Genomic DNA, 17,753 nt, shown 5'->3' on the forward strand with positions numbered 1-17,753 from the left:
AATAAGATATTAATTTAAAGTTTAATAGTATAAAATAATATAATTAAAGAACCGGCTTTTCGAACGGTGAAATTTATATACTAGATCCATCGCTGCCTTTTATTAATTTTATTTCAAAAATGTGTTTTTTCTACTTAGAGATAATGACTTTGTTATTATGATCCGTGGTCACCATGGTCTAGTTTTACCCGTCACGAAAAGGATAAGGTAAAAACGTCAGTGCCCTGTGTTTAAACCGCCTCAGTTTTAGGCAACTATTGAAAAACCGAATCAATATGATTGACTTTTAAAAGGAGCAGCCTACTGCAGTGGGACCACACTTCTAACTTTTCCTATATTTCGATTTTCATCTTAAAATTTCCTATAATTTGTCAATTTTCCTATATTTTCTTATTTTTCGTACTTCCCGCTTTGCTTTCAATTTAGTGTTAATGTTCGACAGAAGGCGTTCAAAAACAACCCGCCTTTTAAAATGAAAGTGTAATATTACTTTAATACATTTATGTAGTCACGAGGTCTGTGGTGTTTTCATAATTTATGTAATATTTCTATATAATCATAGCTCTTTTAAAAGCATTTGTTTTCTCTTTTTAAAATTACTGCTATAATTTCATACATATACATAAAATTCACTGCTATAATTTTCTACATTTCAATAAAAATTACTACTATAGTTTTCTATATTTACATAAAATTTACTGCTATAATTTCCTATATTTATCTAAAAATTACTGCTATAATTTCATATATTTACATAAAATTCGCTGCTAGAGTTTCCTATATTTACATAAAAATTACTGCTATAGTTTCCTATATCTACATAAAATTTACTGCAATAATTTCCTATATTTACCTAAAAATTACAGATATAATTTCATTTATTTACCTAAATATTAATGCTATAATTTCCTATATTTACATAAACATTACTGCTATAATTTCCTATATTTACATAAAATTTATTGCTATAGTTTGCTATATTTACATAAATATTACTGTTATAATTTCATATATTTACATAAAATTTACTGCTATAATTTCCTATATTTACATAAAATTTATTGCTATAGTTTCCTATATTTACATAAACATTACTGCTATAATTTCCTATATTTACATAAAATTTCCTGCTTTAATTTCTTATATTTACATAACATTTCCTGTTATAATTTCATATATTTACATAAAATTAACTGCTATAATTTCCTATATTTACATAAAATTTATTGCTATAGTTTCCTATATTTACATAAAAATTACTGCTATAGTTTCTTATATTTACCTAAAAATTAGTGCTATAATTTCCTATAAAATGACTAATATTTCCCATTTTTCCTAAAAAAAAATGAGATTTTCCTGTGGTCACCCTGCATACTGACAGCCCGGTGGATTGGAAGCTAGGTTAAAAACGTCTAAACATAGTCATTATCTCTATCTATTAATAAATACATTGATGGTTTGCAAGACTCACAGTGGCTTGTCTTAAAATATAGCATTTAAAAGAAATATATACATAAATTATATGAAAACGATTTTAATCTCCATGAAATAGCAGTTCATTTTTTAAACATTTTACTATTTTAAAAATTACCATGGAACAAAATTTTAAAATTTATAAATATTCATATATTGCCATGGAAGGAGGCTTAGGAAGAGATTGACTGTTATATGTGACTAAACGCAGCATCTGTTCTCAATTTTAAATGGTCAAAAATCCTCTCGCAACTCAAAGTAATTGTTCAAGCGAAATACCTTATTCGTCGTATATAGTAAACTAATTTAATCTAACCTAAACCTAACCAAAATGATCTAAAACATTGCGAAAAACTAAGCCCGACCATAGCGGATTTCGTGAACCTCAAATAGAAACAATATGACATAATCAACAGTCACTAAAATAAGGAACAGTTGCTACTTTAAGTCCCTTCTTTTAACAATAATATTTCCTTAAATTTAATTTAATTTTTAATTTTTGGTAAATTTTCACTTTCAATGTCAGTAGGTCAAGCGTGTCGCTAAGCAGACTTCATATTGTGCTACTGTCACCTTATACCTAAGAGATTATTAATCTTGACCATCACGGCTAAATAACGTAGAATTTTCAATATAAGATTTACTTTATATAGACTTTAGATATTATACAATTTAAGCTTGCCCTATTAAAGAATAAAGCTGCATCAGGGTTGCCAGATTCCTAGCGCTGGATTATTGTATAGAGTTTCGATTTGGATCGTATTAGATAAAGAAGGATCGTACGGCTAAAAAACCAGTCACTTAAGCCCAAAGGACAGCCTTGGAAATAACGGTGGTCAGTTGGTCAAAGACCAGTTAATTAATTGCTCAGACCAGATTATTTATTCAAAATTTGGGGGGTCACTGGTCACCGTGTCCAGTTTATTAATTCGAAATAATAACAAAAAAACAGAAGGTGACCAGTTTAATAATTCCAAATAATAGGAGACAACCTATTAATTTAAGGATTATATCAATTTTGATTCCCCTATTCACTGGATTTATATGTACAGCGACTTACCGCCGCGGCCGCACGTCGAGGTTTTATGTAGAGTCACTTCCCTCGCATCTCTCGAACGAGTCGAACTGTCTAACCCCCCTCTGGCCTCAAACCCTCAATCCTCTAGTCTCGCTTTCCCTGGAGTACGGTAGGCTATCTGGCTACGCGGTAACGGACCGGAGACTCTGGAGTTACGGGGCCTAGAGAAAGAGAGATAATACGGTAAATTACGAGCGTCTTCTAGGCTATGGTAGTAGTCTTAGGTGATATAGTACTATATTGTACTATTCTTGTGGTACTCATAAAATAAAGTAATCTATTTTGAATACGTGTAAAGTTAATGTTACCGACATAATCTAACTTCTAAACATGTAGTATAGGTTTTTTTAGGCTTATAAATGACATTAGAACATTTTATATAAGACCAGTTTAATAATTCATAAGCTAGGGGGTCACTGGTCATAAGGACCAGTTTAATAATTCATATGCTAGAGGGTCACTGGTCGTAAGGACCAGTTTAAAATAAAACCTTATTTCCAAGGCTGCCAAAGGATATTTAAAGATAAAAAAAACTATTATGACGTATAATTAAGCTCACTTTTATGCCCGAAAAAACACGTGAGAAAATATTTTGTGAATATTTCCGATTCGTGGCGACAATTATCACGCCCCCAACAAACCGCAAAAGCGTGGGAAATAACCTTCGCTAAAGATGCAATATTTAAAGATTTATAAAAGGTAAACAGTTTTTACTCGGATCGTACTTTGGATTGCATTTTCTCGTAAGATCGTATTTTTGCCGTACGATCCAGCATTCGGATCGTATACCGTACCGATGGTTCAATTATCGTACAAATACGATCCGGATCGTACATCTGGCAACTCTGAGCTGCGTCTTTAACCTACACTGTTTCTAGCGCGGGTCTTAAATAACTTTTCAAAATTAAAATAACTGTCTTTTTTATTAAAGAACAAAACGTTTTAGGTCATCTCTTCCACTCTTTCCCAATGAAAATGCCCAAAAATAAAAATATGTAATTATAAATAGTTAGATCCAATATTTTGGTGTTTTATTTGCAATATAAATTATATCAAAAGTTCAGCACTTAAAAGACCATTGTCGAGTAGATCTAAAAATTGTTAATTTTTTGTTCACATATGTTGGTCTTGTATAGAAATCTGAAAATCCCGTTTAATAATGCTTGTTCAAAATTTGTTTTTTTTTTCAACAAGCTCACCAAAGAAAATTGTCTGTTAAAATGAGCTATTGTAAAATTGCAAGCGGAACCACTTAACCTTTGAAGAATCTTTTGAAGTCAAAAGAGCAGCTCCCAAAATGATTTCTGTTGGACACATTTTTCCTGTCAAGTCGATCTAATAAGTCTATCTAGCCAACTTCCGTCATAGCTGCACACCTAGGCTCAGTCTCGGGCTCACCTTAAGCATTTTCCTTAAGGTCGGTCTCCCAAAATGAGGCCAAGACCGTTCAAGTACCACTTCGGTAAAAATATACCACAAATTACCCCACTGTAAATTCATAGTAGACGAAACTTTATTGGTGATCAACAACTATTTCGAAGACGAGAGTTTCTAGGCTTTGGTCCCATTCGACCGAATGTGTTGTTTTTTGTGTCCCATTCAACCGAAAGTAGCAAAAATGTGCGATTTTTAATTAAATATATTTTGGTCCCATTCGACCGAAATTCAATTCAATTTTACTACCGTCTACGAAGACCCTAAACCTAACCGAAACTAACCCAACCTAACCTAAACCTAACTTAACCTAAACTGAATGGGACTTTTGAATTTTCTAGCCCTTTTGGCTCGTAATATTCGGTCGAATGGGAAGGCTATTTTTCGATTGAGTGCGACCTTTCAATTTTAAAATAAATGATTCGGTCGAGAGGGACGATTCTAGTTTCTAGTGCCGAAACCTTTCTTTATTCGCGACCGAAAACTATAGTAACGCCCCCTTTGGTTCGCCATTGAAACCTAGCTAGGTAGCGGCTTAAGCAGACGCTATTAACGTTTTCTCGTCGTTATTCGCAAATTTTACTTTAGGCCTATAAATAATGATACTTGCATTTTAATATAATTTTGGCATCGTTTGCTTATATTTTGATAAGCTAATTTAAGAAAAAACGTTCTTATGAGTTTTTAATTTGTCAGACGTTAGATCATAAGAATAGAGATTTATAAAGGCTGATTCTTGAAGAAAAACTGCTCGTGTTTCGATTGCTTCGGGAGACGTCAGGGCTATTCTTTAGTAACTAGGACAACGGAAAATGAAGTAACGTAGAACGGATGAAAATGTGCTTTGTTTTCTAGACAGTACTACGGCTTACCTTATCGATTTGATTAAATTTTAAAGGGGAGGAGCTTTACTGGCAGAGCGTGAGGTGTAATAATAATAATAATAATAATAATAGGATCAAGTCTAAAAACCATCACAAAATAATCCTTCTCCCGACAGTAGTAATAAATTAATTCTTCATATCATAAATATATATCGTTCAACATCCACAACAATTATAAAATCGAAATTGTGTTCTAAAGGGGGTGTTCAGATTTCTACGTGTTAATGTGACTGTTTACTGTTTCGACGGAAATTGTTCGCAGTAGATTGATAGAATGTTGTTACAAAAATGGTGCCAAATTAAGTAAAAATAAATTGTTCAAGTTTAACGGAGTTATTTTCATTGTACGTCGTACTTTAATAACAGTAAACTATGCTAATACCCAAGGTACCACCCTAGGCCCAAGTCATCGAGCTACTTATGATACCATTAATTCAGGTGGCCGGGTTACAATGCGTAGGAGGGTGGTGGTAATGGTGGTAAGCCCTTCATGCCACGCGAGCCAATACACTTACTAATTTTATTTTAGGAAATGTAAAATTTGGGAGTGAATTTGCAAAGTCAACGCTGATCGAGTTTTTCTGAGTTTTCAACTAGTGCCACAAACTGGGCTCGAACCCGGCTCCTTTTGCTGCGACGGGAAAGCTCTAATCGAAGAGGTAGTCACTTAAGTAATCAGGTGTATAAATCGTAGGTAATCACTGAAGAAAATCACCGAAATTTTGTGAGAAATCACTGGCAAATTGTGATAAATCAGTAATCAGGTGTACAAATGTTTTGCCTGTGACTATACCCTCGGTGCTAAACACTCCGCCACTCCACTTCACGGACGCTGATTGCAGTCAACGATATGACGAAAACCTTGAAAACCCTTCGTAACAATATTTTGTATATATCCATAAAACTACTACTTTTATGCTTTTATGTTGGTTTTTATTATACTATAAATCGGTACAGACTGGTTTAAATGTGACCACTTTAGAGTCAGGAATATCCATTATAAAGCTACGTTCACACTAAGCCAAGTTTGTTTATCAATTTTTATTCCACCCATTTGGTGATGCGAAGCAAAAATTCGTTTAGTCAAAAGTAAAAAAGTGCGGGGTAAATTTGTAATTCTAGTGATACGGGGGAAATATTGTTTATAAATAAGTATATATACAAATTATTTTCTTTAATAATTTAACATTTATGCCGCATAAGACACGCAGTTAATTGTAAGCCGTGATGCGACGGAAAACTGCTTGGAACTTGCGTAGGTACATGTTTCATTTCTACGTCGTAGATAGATACTTATCTGGTTAAAGCTATAATGTACTTCTGGTTTCGTTAAATTTGGTCCACAGTGCGAACTTTGCTTTGGTTAATTACATTCTATCTTATCAACAATAAAGTGCAGTAATCCTTTAATCGCCAAAACATTCGCGGTAATAAATCGGCAAAGATAAATGTCATCTTTTCCATAAGAAAAAGTCCTTTATGAAAACGCGATCACGATAGTTAACAGCTTTTATTTAACCACCCTACAATTGTCCTCTAAAATAATAAGGTTTGTCTAATATGGGTGATTTCGAATTATGTTATTTCAAAAACACGACAGTGGAAAGAGAATTTTCGTTTTACACCGGTCAAGTATTCGACATTCACATCATGTCCCCGATGACCAACGGCGAAATGCACAAGATATCCTTCAACTGCTTCATCGACGAAAACTGTCAGTTGAAAATGGACGTCCAAAGCAAAGAGGCGGACAAACTATACGCTAAAGGTATCATGGAGGTTAAAGTCGTTAAGAAGGACAACGGCAAAACTTTGATCACCAAGAAGTACGACGTCGAAACTAAGTCCTTACACACCAGTCACCACCTGGTCGTCGGTTACCTACCGTGGAAAGCGTTGGAACACTACGTCTTATTCGTAACTCTGGGTCACGAACAAAATAAACTCTTGAAGAGGGTCGACTCGCAGAAAAGAATGCTGGACCAAGGCATTCTGACTGACTTCGTGCTCAGAACGAAAGAGAAAGACTTTCCCTGCCACAAGGTCATCCTGGCGTCCGCGTCCGACTATTTCAAGCGCATGTTCGAGTCGGAAGTCAAAGATAGCCGAGATAATATTATCAACTGGTCGACCAACTTTGACGCCCCCACGGTGGACGACTTGCTGCATTACATTTACACCAATAAAGTCCCGAACAACGTCAAGCACACTTACTTTCAATTATTTGAAGTCGCGCATTTGTGCTTGTTGGACGGATTGAAGGACATTTGCGTCGCGGTCATGGATAAGTCGATCTGTTGCGACAACGCCGCTCGCGTGTTGGTGTTGTGCAACAAATATCAAATGGACAAGTTGAAGGACAAAGTTATTTGCTACATAGTTGAGCATCATGATCGAGTCTCTAAGACAGCGGATTTCGAAAGCATTGAACCTGAAATGGGTTTGCAAATTATGTACGCTTTGTTTAAGAAAATGGCTGTAAAATAAAAAATTGGCTCGTATTATTTAGTTCAGTCTAGACGGATCCTACTCTATTAAATTTAACTTGGATATTATTTTAGTTAAGTCATGTAGAACTCAAAAAATTACTAATTGGTAGATTATAAATTGTTTTTATATAAATAATTAAACAAAAAATTATTCAAATATTACCTTATTTTAATTTTAATTAAATTACTTAATTGAATTTAAATTATTAAATTAAAATAAATGCTTTTGAAGTTTTATGAAGGGAAAATAATTTTAATGTTTTTGTGTACTACGTACGTGATTAATGAATCTAATAAAATTTTTAAAAATGGTTTTTAAACACTTCCATATTTTAAACTACAGAGTCTAATCTAAAGGCTGTGTTTGTTCAAAAAATATTATTTCGTCTTAACTTTGACGATTTTGAATAAGCAAAAAAATAAAAAATATAAAAAAAAAACTTGATTGCTTCACTGATTTGAACATCCCCAAAGTTTTTGTAAAATTTCAGAATCTAGTCTTTTCCGATTTACTTACAAGGAGACTACCCGAGGTGGTTATCTCCGATTTTGTTCAAACTCGGGTGGTAAGTAGACCTTCATGTAACTTGAAAATCCCTAAAAGGGTGGACAAGAATGGGCTTTCGTTTTGCCATGGCAACCAAAAATGTTTTTGACAACTTAAAAACTAATTTTCTCTATGGAAATTAGCACGGTAAAATACAATATTTTTCAAAATATTAAAAATTTCATCAACTAGAAACATAATTCCCATCATGGCTCAATCTGGTACATTTGGACCAATATACGTCTATTTGGGTAAATATGAGTAAATATACATATATTGGGTAATTACGATCTTCATCTTCAAATATACCTAATTTGGGTAATTACGATTAAATATACCTAATTTGGGTAATTACGAGTAAATATACCTAAATTGGGTAATTACGATCTTCATCTTCAAATATACCTAATTTGGGTAATTACGAGTAAATATACCTGAATTGGGTAAAGTTTCGAAATTTCGACTAATAATCTGCTACACAAAACGCTAATAATCTGCTTCACAAAACGATAATAATCTGCTTCACAAAACGATAATAATCTGCTTCACAAAACGATAATAATCTGCTTCACAAAACGATAATAATCTGCTTCACAAAACGATAATAATCTGCTTCACAAAACGATAATAATCTGCTTCACAAAACGATAATAATCTACTACACAAAACGATAATAATCTGCTTCACAAAACGATAATAATCTGCTTCACAAAACGATAATAATCTGCTTCACAAAACGATAATAATCTGCTTCACAAAACGATAATAATCTGATTTGAAAGAATCGTTTGATTTGAAAGAATCGCTTGATTTTAACGAATTACTTGATTTTAAAAAGTTACTTGATTTTAAAAAATCACTTTTGGCTTTGGTCCCATTCGACCGAACCCCATTCCATCGAAAAATTTTTAATACCGTCTCATTCGACCGAATCGCATTCAACCGATTTTTTTAAATACCGTTAATTTAGTTACAAATTACGTGTTAGCCGAGACGACCTGGCCTAGTCCAACTAAATCTAACCTACGGTGTAACGAAATTCACCGTAAAATCTAACCCGTAGGTTCTTATATTAATATCTTATGAACAAGCAAAGAAACTTCAATATAAAAAGAGCTTTAAAATGTTTTGAAGTGATTCGTATCATTCGCTCGAATAGGCCTATACCAAAATTTCGTGGATCAAGTCCGACCGGTACCAATGCATTCCGAGGAACTACAGCAAATCTGACAAAAGCGATGCCAAAATTTTTCAACCCAGGTGAAGTACGTATTTTCGAGAAACGAATAGCATTACACGCAGGGCCGGATTAACTCCAATATCTGCCCTAAGCAATATCAGAATTTTGGTGCCCCCCCGCCCCCCTTCATTGGTTAGTAGACGCCGAACTCAGGAAATCAAAATTCTTATTTGGAATCTTGGATAATACTAATACAGATGCATTTATATTTTATTTATATTTTACTCCGTAACTTAATTTTTTAACGTGTATGAGATACATTTTGTAGGATACATTTTTATATTTTTTAAATGAAATTTTATGGTAATTCCGCCACTGAAATAAGGCGAAGCGTCTACAGCTGACATCGGCAATTCGCCAAAACGACTACCTCAGTACCTCTATAAATATATTAGATACCGCAAAACTGGTGGAGATAACACGAAATGTTTTGACTTTACTAAAGTATAATAGATGATGCCAGACTACCATTATTTCAAAATGTTTTCCAAGTTAAATGTATTTACTGTACTGTGAGTTTTAATAAATAAAATTTTACCAAAATACGTGACTTTAGTATATTTAGTATAGTCAAAACATTTCATGTAGCCTTTTTGTTCCCGCCACGAGGCCTACGGTCAGCGTTGCCAGACGTACCATAATTATTGTACAAAACAATAATTTTAGCCCAAAATTTTGGTCGTACCATAATTTTAGGCTTGTACAATATTGTACGCTTATTTACAATAATTTTAAAGTTGTGTACCATAATTTCAATAATTGTAGTTTAAGATGGTTTTTTCCAGTCTCGTCAGTTTTTATTTGGTTATGGCAGTTCGGAGAACTACGGCTTCGGCCGTAAGCCCGGGCCTCGCCCATAGACTATGGTAACATGTTCACTTTCAAAAGAATCCTTATTTCCCACCCTGGTCTCAGTTCCCTGGTTCAGTGCGCCCATGGATATTCTACGTACCGCGCCAAATCCTATCGTTATCTGCTTATCACTTGGAGTTCTTTGGACAATGGAGAAAGAAACTACGAGACCTCTAGCACGGGCCGATTGTTCGAAGTGCGGCACGACAATCCGCTAGAGGCGCCAGGCGTTATACCTGGTTCGTAGGCTTTAAGCGACTCCTATTTTAAGACAGTCATTATGGAATTTTTATAAAGTTATAGTTGTTCCATTCATTAAAAGGTGGCGACACTCTACTAGGCCCAAAGGTGTATTGGGCCGCTGTTCGCGCGCCTGCTTTCCTTCTCCATGATAGTAGTTGCTTCCTCCATGTTTGGACAAGTCTAGTAATCTTAGGTTAGTTGTTGAGAATCACGTTGAAAGCAGTTTAGGTATACATGGGTAACATTATACCAATTATTATTTTCTAAAAAGAATGGCGACTTCTAATAACGGTTTTCATTTTGGAATTGGTATTGAAACTCTTTCTTAAAACAAATTAATATTTACAGTTGAATTATTGTCTGAAGAATCTGATTCTGTAGAGATATTTTATTCTAAGACTCGCATTCCTATTTTAAAAATTTAAATTTGTAATTTTTTAAATATGTGCAATAAATTTTGCAATACTTATACGTAGATAGTTCAAATTTCAATATTTACACTATTTTATTTTTGAATTTCGCGCGGCTAACGCTAAAATTGGCCGTGTGAGAATCTATAATTTTTAAGCAAGAATACAATAATTTCGTTTTTCAAGTCTGGCAACGCTGCCTACGGTATTCAATATATTTATGGAGGTAATCGTTTTGGCAAATTGCCGATGTCAGTAGACGCTTCAAAGGAGTATATTATTATAAATATTATATATTTATACTGATATAGTTATTTTTTTATTTAGTTTTAGTTCCATTGTATCATTATCACATTTTTTAGTTTTTCCTAATGAATAAAATTTCTATGGTGCCCCTAATTTCTATATTTGTTGATGCCCTAAGCAATTGCTTTTTTTGCCTAATGGTTAATCCAGGGCTGATTACACGAATGAAAACTTCTTCTTCTTTCAACAGATGTCGCTAGCGTCGAAATCAAAACGAGATGCTTAAGCTACATTTTGACCCAAAAGGCGCGACATAAAAGTACGCCTCGCGTTGATTGGCTCGTTTGTAAATTTGACAATAAATTATAGTAATTTTTAACAATATATTTTATATGGGATATATAATTTAGTTTAAAGTCCACTAAGTAGGGTATTTGTTGTCTAATTTTAATACTCAACAATGGTTCTCTAACGACGTTATTGTTTCTCTTCTTCTTTCAACAGATGTCGCTAGCGTCGAAATAAAAACAAGATACTTAAGCTACATTTTGACCCAAAAGGCGATACTTATAGGTACCTATAGCGTTGATTTTCTATTTTGTAAATTGGTCAATATCATAAATTACCGTAAGTTTAAACAATATTTTTAATATAATTTAGGTTAAAGTTCATTAAATAGAGTGTAAGTTGTCTAAATATAATACTCCACAATGGCTTTCTGACAAAGTTGTCATTTGGCTATTTTGAATTTTAGCTTATTTTGCCATTAATAGATGGCACCACGCTCTCCACTAAAGTCGTTGGTTTCGAAGAATAGAATAGAATATTTGCCATCTCTAATAGCAACGGCCTCATCATACCGCAGGCAGCAGTAATAGAACCGACAGTTGCTTTAAAGAGTGTTCGTTAACCCAGAGGCGTAGCAACTGATAGTACATCAAATTCTTCAGTCTACTGACGTCACCAAATCACCCAAGACTAAAATATAATACTAATAATATCATATGTAACATAATTACTCATAAGTATGCCACTAGCTCTTTTTCTTCACAAACGGTTATTTCACAGATATTGCGTCATCCGTATTGTACGTAATATTTGACGTCATCGAATCTCAGTTGCCGTTAGCCGGATTGATCAAGCCAGGCTTAGTTGCTAAAATAGTGTCAAGTGTTGTTAATGCAATTAATTTGAAAATTAATGAAGTTTTCGCAGACTCAGATTCCAAAATAAATTTGCATCGTCAATGGAAAAAATAGTTGAAATTCAGGTTGAGTTTTTCTGGGGCATCTACATTTGCAGATTCTTTTGAGCCTAGGCCTAACTCTTCTCGGCTTGGTATGGGTTTTAATAACGCTGGTGAAATATCCCACTTCGACGACTTGTTTTCGGAAGGAAATCACGAAACCGAACCGTATCGGTCATTTTCCCCAACCTTTTCCTTTTCTTAACTACTCAAATATTTAACTTCATCCGCACAAACCGTTTATAAATTTCAATAAAGCAACATTGGGCTGACTAAAATTCCGACGCAAAAAATTCCTTATAATTTAGAGGTTTTCCATTGGCTAAAATAAATATGTTACTAGCCAATAGTGTGACTCCCAAAATTACTAGGATGAATAAAAAGGTTCAAATCTAACGTAGTCCACCTTTATACGGGTTCGTGGTGAAACAAACCGTTAGTGAAGATTTTTGAATAGAATAAAGGTACAGTGTGTCAGAATTCAAAGCCCCTACTACTGATGGTATCACCTTAGACGTAAGCCACTCAACCCAGCAGAAGGTGCAACAATGGGATGACCAACCCCTCACTTCGCAAACAGCAGTGGGAATAAGAGCGGATGCTATAGCAACTCCAGCCGACACCCTACCTACGCAGGTAGAAAGTCATACCCTTTAGAAAGAGCTCCTAAAGGGGAAGGACGGGCACACAGCGGCCCACGTAACCCGGCACAGCTGGCACCGGAGATCCCGGTGTGCCCCAAAAGGCCGGGAAACAGGACCATCGGGTCTCATACGGAGACCCGCCGCCCCACAGCAGGCTACGCAGTTTCCAGCGCATACCTGACCGAGGTCGGAGGTGGAGATCGTACCATTTGATCAGAGCTAATATCTTCCAGTGTGCCACCGCCGATATGGGTTACAATTATGAGCCGGACCCCGACTCCCCGGTAAAGCCATCAGTTATTGCACCTTCTAACCCATTTAAGGCCAGAATAAAGGTACAGGGGCATACTTATGAGTAATTATGTTACACATGATAATAGCTATTACTTATTTATTCTGAACCGTTGCTTATATTTACGTTTACTTCCAAATCACCGTGATGCGTACCTTTAACTTCCTATTTTTCCGTACCAAAACATATTCGATTTTGCGCTCCCTGGCGCCATCTACTTGGAGTCGAAGGAACCTAAAGTTCGATTTCTCTGAATTAATTCGATCTATGTGATGGGTTTTAAGCCAGTGATCAAATCGGCATTTCCATAGCAGGGTATGTCACTACATGAAAGGATTGTATTGCTTCTAACGCTTTTCCCTACACGTATAATTGTCGTGCTTAACCTCTTTGTTATAATTCATGAAGAAAGCATGGTTTCACATTAGTTTTACCATATTGTTCTGGTGCGTAAATCTATCCTCGGTTAAGACCAGTGGTGAACAAATAAACGATTTTTAGTGTCAACCTTCAAAATTGGTGATATCGACCTTAAAATTGGTGATATCGACCTCCAAATTGGTGACTTTGACCGACTCGACCTCCAAATTGGTGACTTTGACCGACTCGACCTCCAAATTGGTGACTTTGACCTTCAGAACGGTGATTTCGACCCTAAAAATATTTATCTCTAAAATGAACTAAAATATTTATCTCTAAAATGAACTAAAATATTTATCTCTAAAATGAACTAAAATATTTATCTCTAAAATGAACTAAAATATTTATCTCGAAAATGTACTAAAATATTTATCTCGAAAATGTACTAAAATATTTATCTCGAAAATGTTCTAAAATATTTATCTCGAAATGTACTAAAATATTATATTAAAAAATAACTAATACCAACGTAGTGCAGTCGACTTTCTTAAGCATTGCAAATTTGGTCACTCCTGGTTTAGTAGATATTATAATTTTTTAACAACTGTCGAAAATTATCGCTACGCCCTCTTTGAGTGTACGTCTAAAACGTGGATTGTTTGGAATATAAGCATACGTTATTAGCATGGTCGATGACGAAGTGAAAAGTAAAACATATAGTATAGATAGCAGAAGATAAAGCTTTTTCAACGCCACCTTAACCAACTTGAAACTTTTCCTTTCTTAACTGACATCCGGATATCTTCAAGTACAATTTTATCCCCAAGGTAATGAATTGGCGCTAGTTACTAAATTGTTTATTTACCCCTTTTCGACCACTTCTATAATTATACCAAGAACGTATTTAGATCTCCCAGGACATTAAACGGTAACATAAACTCCTAATCACATGCTTTTATGTTTTTAGATTGGCGCTATCTTTGCAAAACATAATTTGATTTGATTGACTTAATTCGTTTATTCCCATTCGACCGAAATCCCATTCGACCGAAAGAATTTTAAAATGTAGCACAATTGGCGGGGTGATTTGGTATTTTATTTATAAGGTATGTACTATCGAAGATCCATGTTTAGGTTAGTTTAGGTTAGGTTAGGTTAGGTTAGGTTAGGTTAGGTTAGAGTTGGTTAAGTTTACTATTTCAGTTTTGGTTCAGTTACTTTTCTTGACTAGGTGAAGATAAAAATATAATTCATGCTCATTCCAAAAGCCAATTTATATAGCAGCGTTCGGTCGAATGGGACACATAAAAACCGCACGTTTCGGCGGAATTCGGTCGAATGGGATACCTCAAAAACCGCCTTCGGTCGAATGGGACTAAAGCGACTTAATTAGCCAATGTAGTTTACATAAACTGGTGGATTTGCAGACTAAAATGACGTGGCTCTATTCAAAGTCAAAAGTCTATTTATTAAAGGAAAATAATTTAAGGTTAAGCAGAGCGCTCTAGTAGTTTGAACGACAACGTCGAGAGTCACGTGATCATTTCCCATATTTCAGTAGAGCTAATGTAAAACGTAGTATTAAGCGTTTAAATAAAAAATACTGAATATTACAATTTAGTGCTTTTTGGAAATCATAAATACTGGTTTTAATTTTAATGTTCCTAAGCCTCGTATATTACAGGCTTAATTGTACTACGAAGACAAGTAAATCGGGGTACGCGAAAACAAATGTTTGTCTTTAGACAATACTCACAGCCATACCTTAGTCGCGTTTTAGTATTGGTTATACACGTTTCTAATTTCGTCATGTACCCGAGTTTAACAAATATTTATGAAATGTGTAGCTCTTTTTTGAACAGATGTCGCTAGCGTCGAAATCAAAACAAGATGCTGAAGCTACATTTTGATCCAAAAGGCGGGACATAAAAGTACGCTTCGCGTTGATTGGCTCGTTTGTCAATTTGTCAATAACTTCAATTATAGAAATTGTTTACAATATATTTAAATGGGATATATAATTTAGGTTAAAGTTCACTAACAAGGAGACGACCCGAGATGTTACACACCGATTTCGTTCAAACTCGAGGGATTGGTAGACCTTCATGTAACTTGAAAAATCCTAAAGGGAATGTATTCAATGGGCAATGGTTTTGCCATGGCAACGAAAAATGTTTTTGACAACATAAAATGGAAATTTTTCCTATTTAAACCATATCGATTCATTTTTACCCATTTGGTTCAAATTGATCAAAATGTGATCAATTTTGATTTTCTTCGTCAATTTTTAACAATTTTTTTAATATTTTGGTATTTTAAATTTTTAAATTTTTTTCACATGGGGGACCCATGGAATCGGTCTAAATCCCATGTTATTTTTAATGGGAAAATTTCCATTTTATGTTGTCAAAAACATTTTTCGTTGCCATGGCAAAACCGTTGCCCATTGAATAAATTATATTTAGGATTTTTCAAGTTACATGAAGGTCTACTAATCCCCCGAGTTTGAACGAAATCGGTGTGTAACACCTCGGGTAGTCTCCTTGTAAGTAGAGTAAAAGTGGTCTAAATATAATACTGTATAATGGCTCTCTGACGACATTATTGTTTCGCTGTTTTGAATTTTAGCTTCCGTTCCCATTAATAGATGGCTCCACGTTCTCCACTAAAGTAATTTTTTTTCGAAGATTCGGATAGATTCATGGCCATCTCTAATAACAGGGGCCTTTTCGTAATACAGGTGGCAATGATAGAGCCGACAGTTGCTTTAAAGTTATATCGAAACTGTAAATTGTTTCTTTACAAGTCAAAGTGAAAGACTGAAAGCTCACTTAACTGATTTTAAAGAAATTAATTAATTAATTTCACGATCGTCTACATACTCCAGCTTAAATTCCAAACATTCAAGTGTCTCTGACGTTAAGATTTTATTCTTGTCGTTTTTATCCATGGCTCCAATTAAGAATTTTAATATTTATAAAAATCCTGAAGTTTATTTTAATTAAACTTTTATTTTCCCCAGATCGTTAAGCCAGGCATTTAAAAGCATTTTTTTTGTAGCCCTTGTTTTGATCATTGATTTTTGAAGCCACGATTTTAGGAAAACTAGTTCGCAGTCAGTTTGATAGAGGGCGGTACTGAGCTCTTTCGAGTCGTAGCGCGGTACAACCACTTCGGGGAGTTTCACTTATTTTGTTTCTGTGGAGCGAAAGCTGTTTACGTGTTCTCGGAACCTTATAAACCTGGTACTCAGATATTTCCTATAAGGGAATTGAACCGACATAAGTGACCGCTGGGAGATTAAATTCCTATCGAAGCAGGGAACAACGTTGGGTCTAATGCATCAAAATACATAATGGTTATTAATGTTGAAACCGTATTCTACCGGATATTCTCGGGGAATTTTTGGTATTATAGTGTAGAATTTCGGAAGTACTCATTTTAAGATGTAACGGAAATGTTTTTTCTTGTTTATATTTATGATAAAATGACAATATCTTTAATCTTCTGAAATTCGCTATGATCATTTCCGTTAACTTCATTCAATGTTATTCCATGGCATGTCAACGGTATGTTCCCATTTAACCCAATTTTACCTTCTCCCAAAGTTATCAGTTCTCCCAAAAACCTGGTGTCCCATTTGTCCCAATTCCATTTCTCCGAACCGGAGTTCATTTAACCCAAAAATATGTATTCCCATTTTTCCCAACGATCAAGTTTCCCAAAAAAATTGATTCCCATTTCTCCCAACGATCAATATTCCCAAAAATATGGATTCCCCTTTCTCCCAATCATTATTTGGAATCGTTAAACCAAGTAAGTTTACCGTTTTGTGAATATGTGAATTGACTTGGCGTTAGGTTAGGTTAGGTTAGGTTAGGTTAGGTTAGGTTAGATTAGGTTAGGTTAGGATTCAAAACCCCAGAAGAATTCATCGAAGCGATAAAATGGGGATTCGATGTAAAATGAAATGGGCAAAATTTGATGTACATGCATATTAAAATAAAACTTAGATTCATGTTTATACCAATTGTAATTTTGGGACAAATGGGATTTGGGATAACTATTTTGGGACAAATGGGATTTGGGATAACTATTTTGGGACAAATTAGATTTGGGATAACTATTTTGGGATAAATGGGATTTGGGATAACTATTTTGGGACAAATGGGATTTGGGTAGTCTTCGTACGCGGTCAAAATAAAGTCGGGGTCGGGGATGGAAAATTCTTTGTATTTCCTATAAATAAAAAATATATAAAATACCAGAAATTTTACTGAGCCTAGAGACTATTAGTAATAGTAACTATAGATAC

The sequence above is a fragment of the Leiobunum rupestre genome, chromosome 1, assembly GCF_980474605.1.
Source record: "Leiobunum rupestre chromosome 1, qqLeiRupe1.1.hap1, whole genome shotgun sequence".
NCBI classification, from domain to species: Eukaryota; Metazoa; Arthropoda; class Arachnida; order Opiliones; family Sclerosomatidae; genus Leiobunum; species Leiobunum rupestre.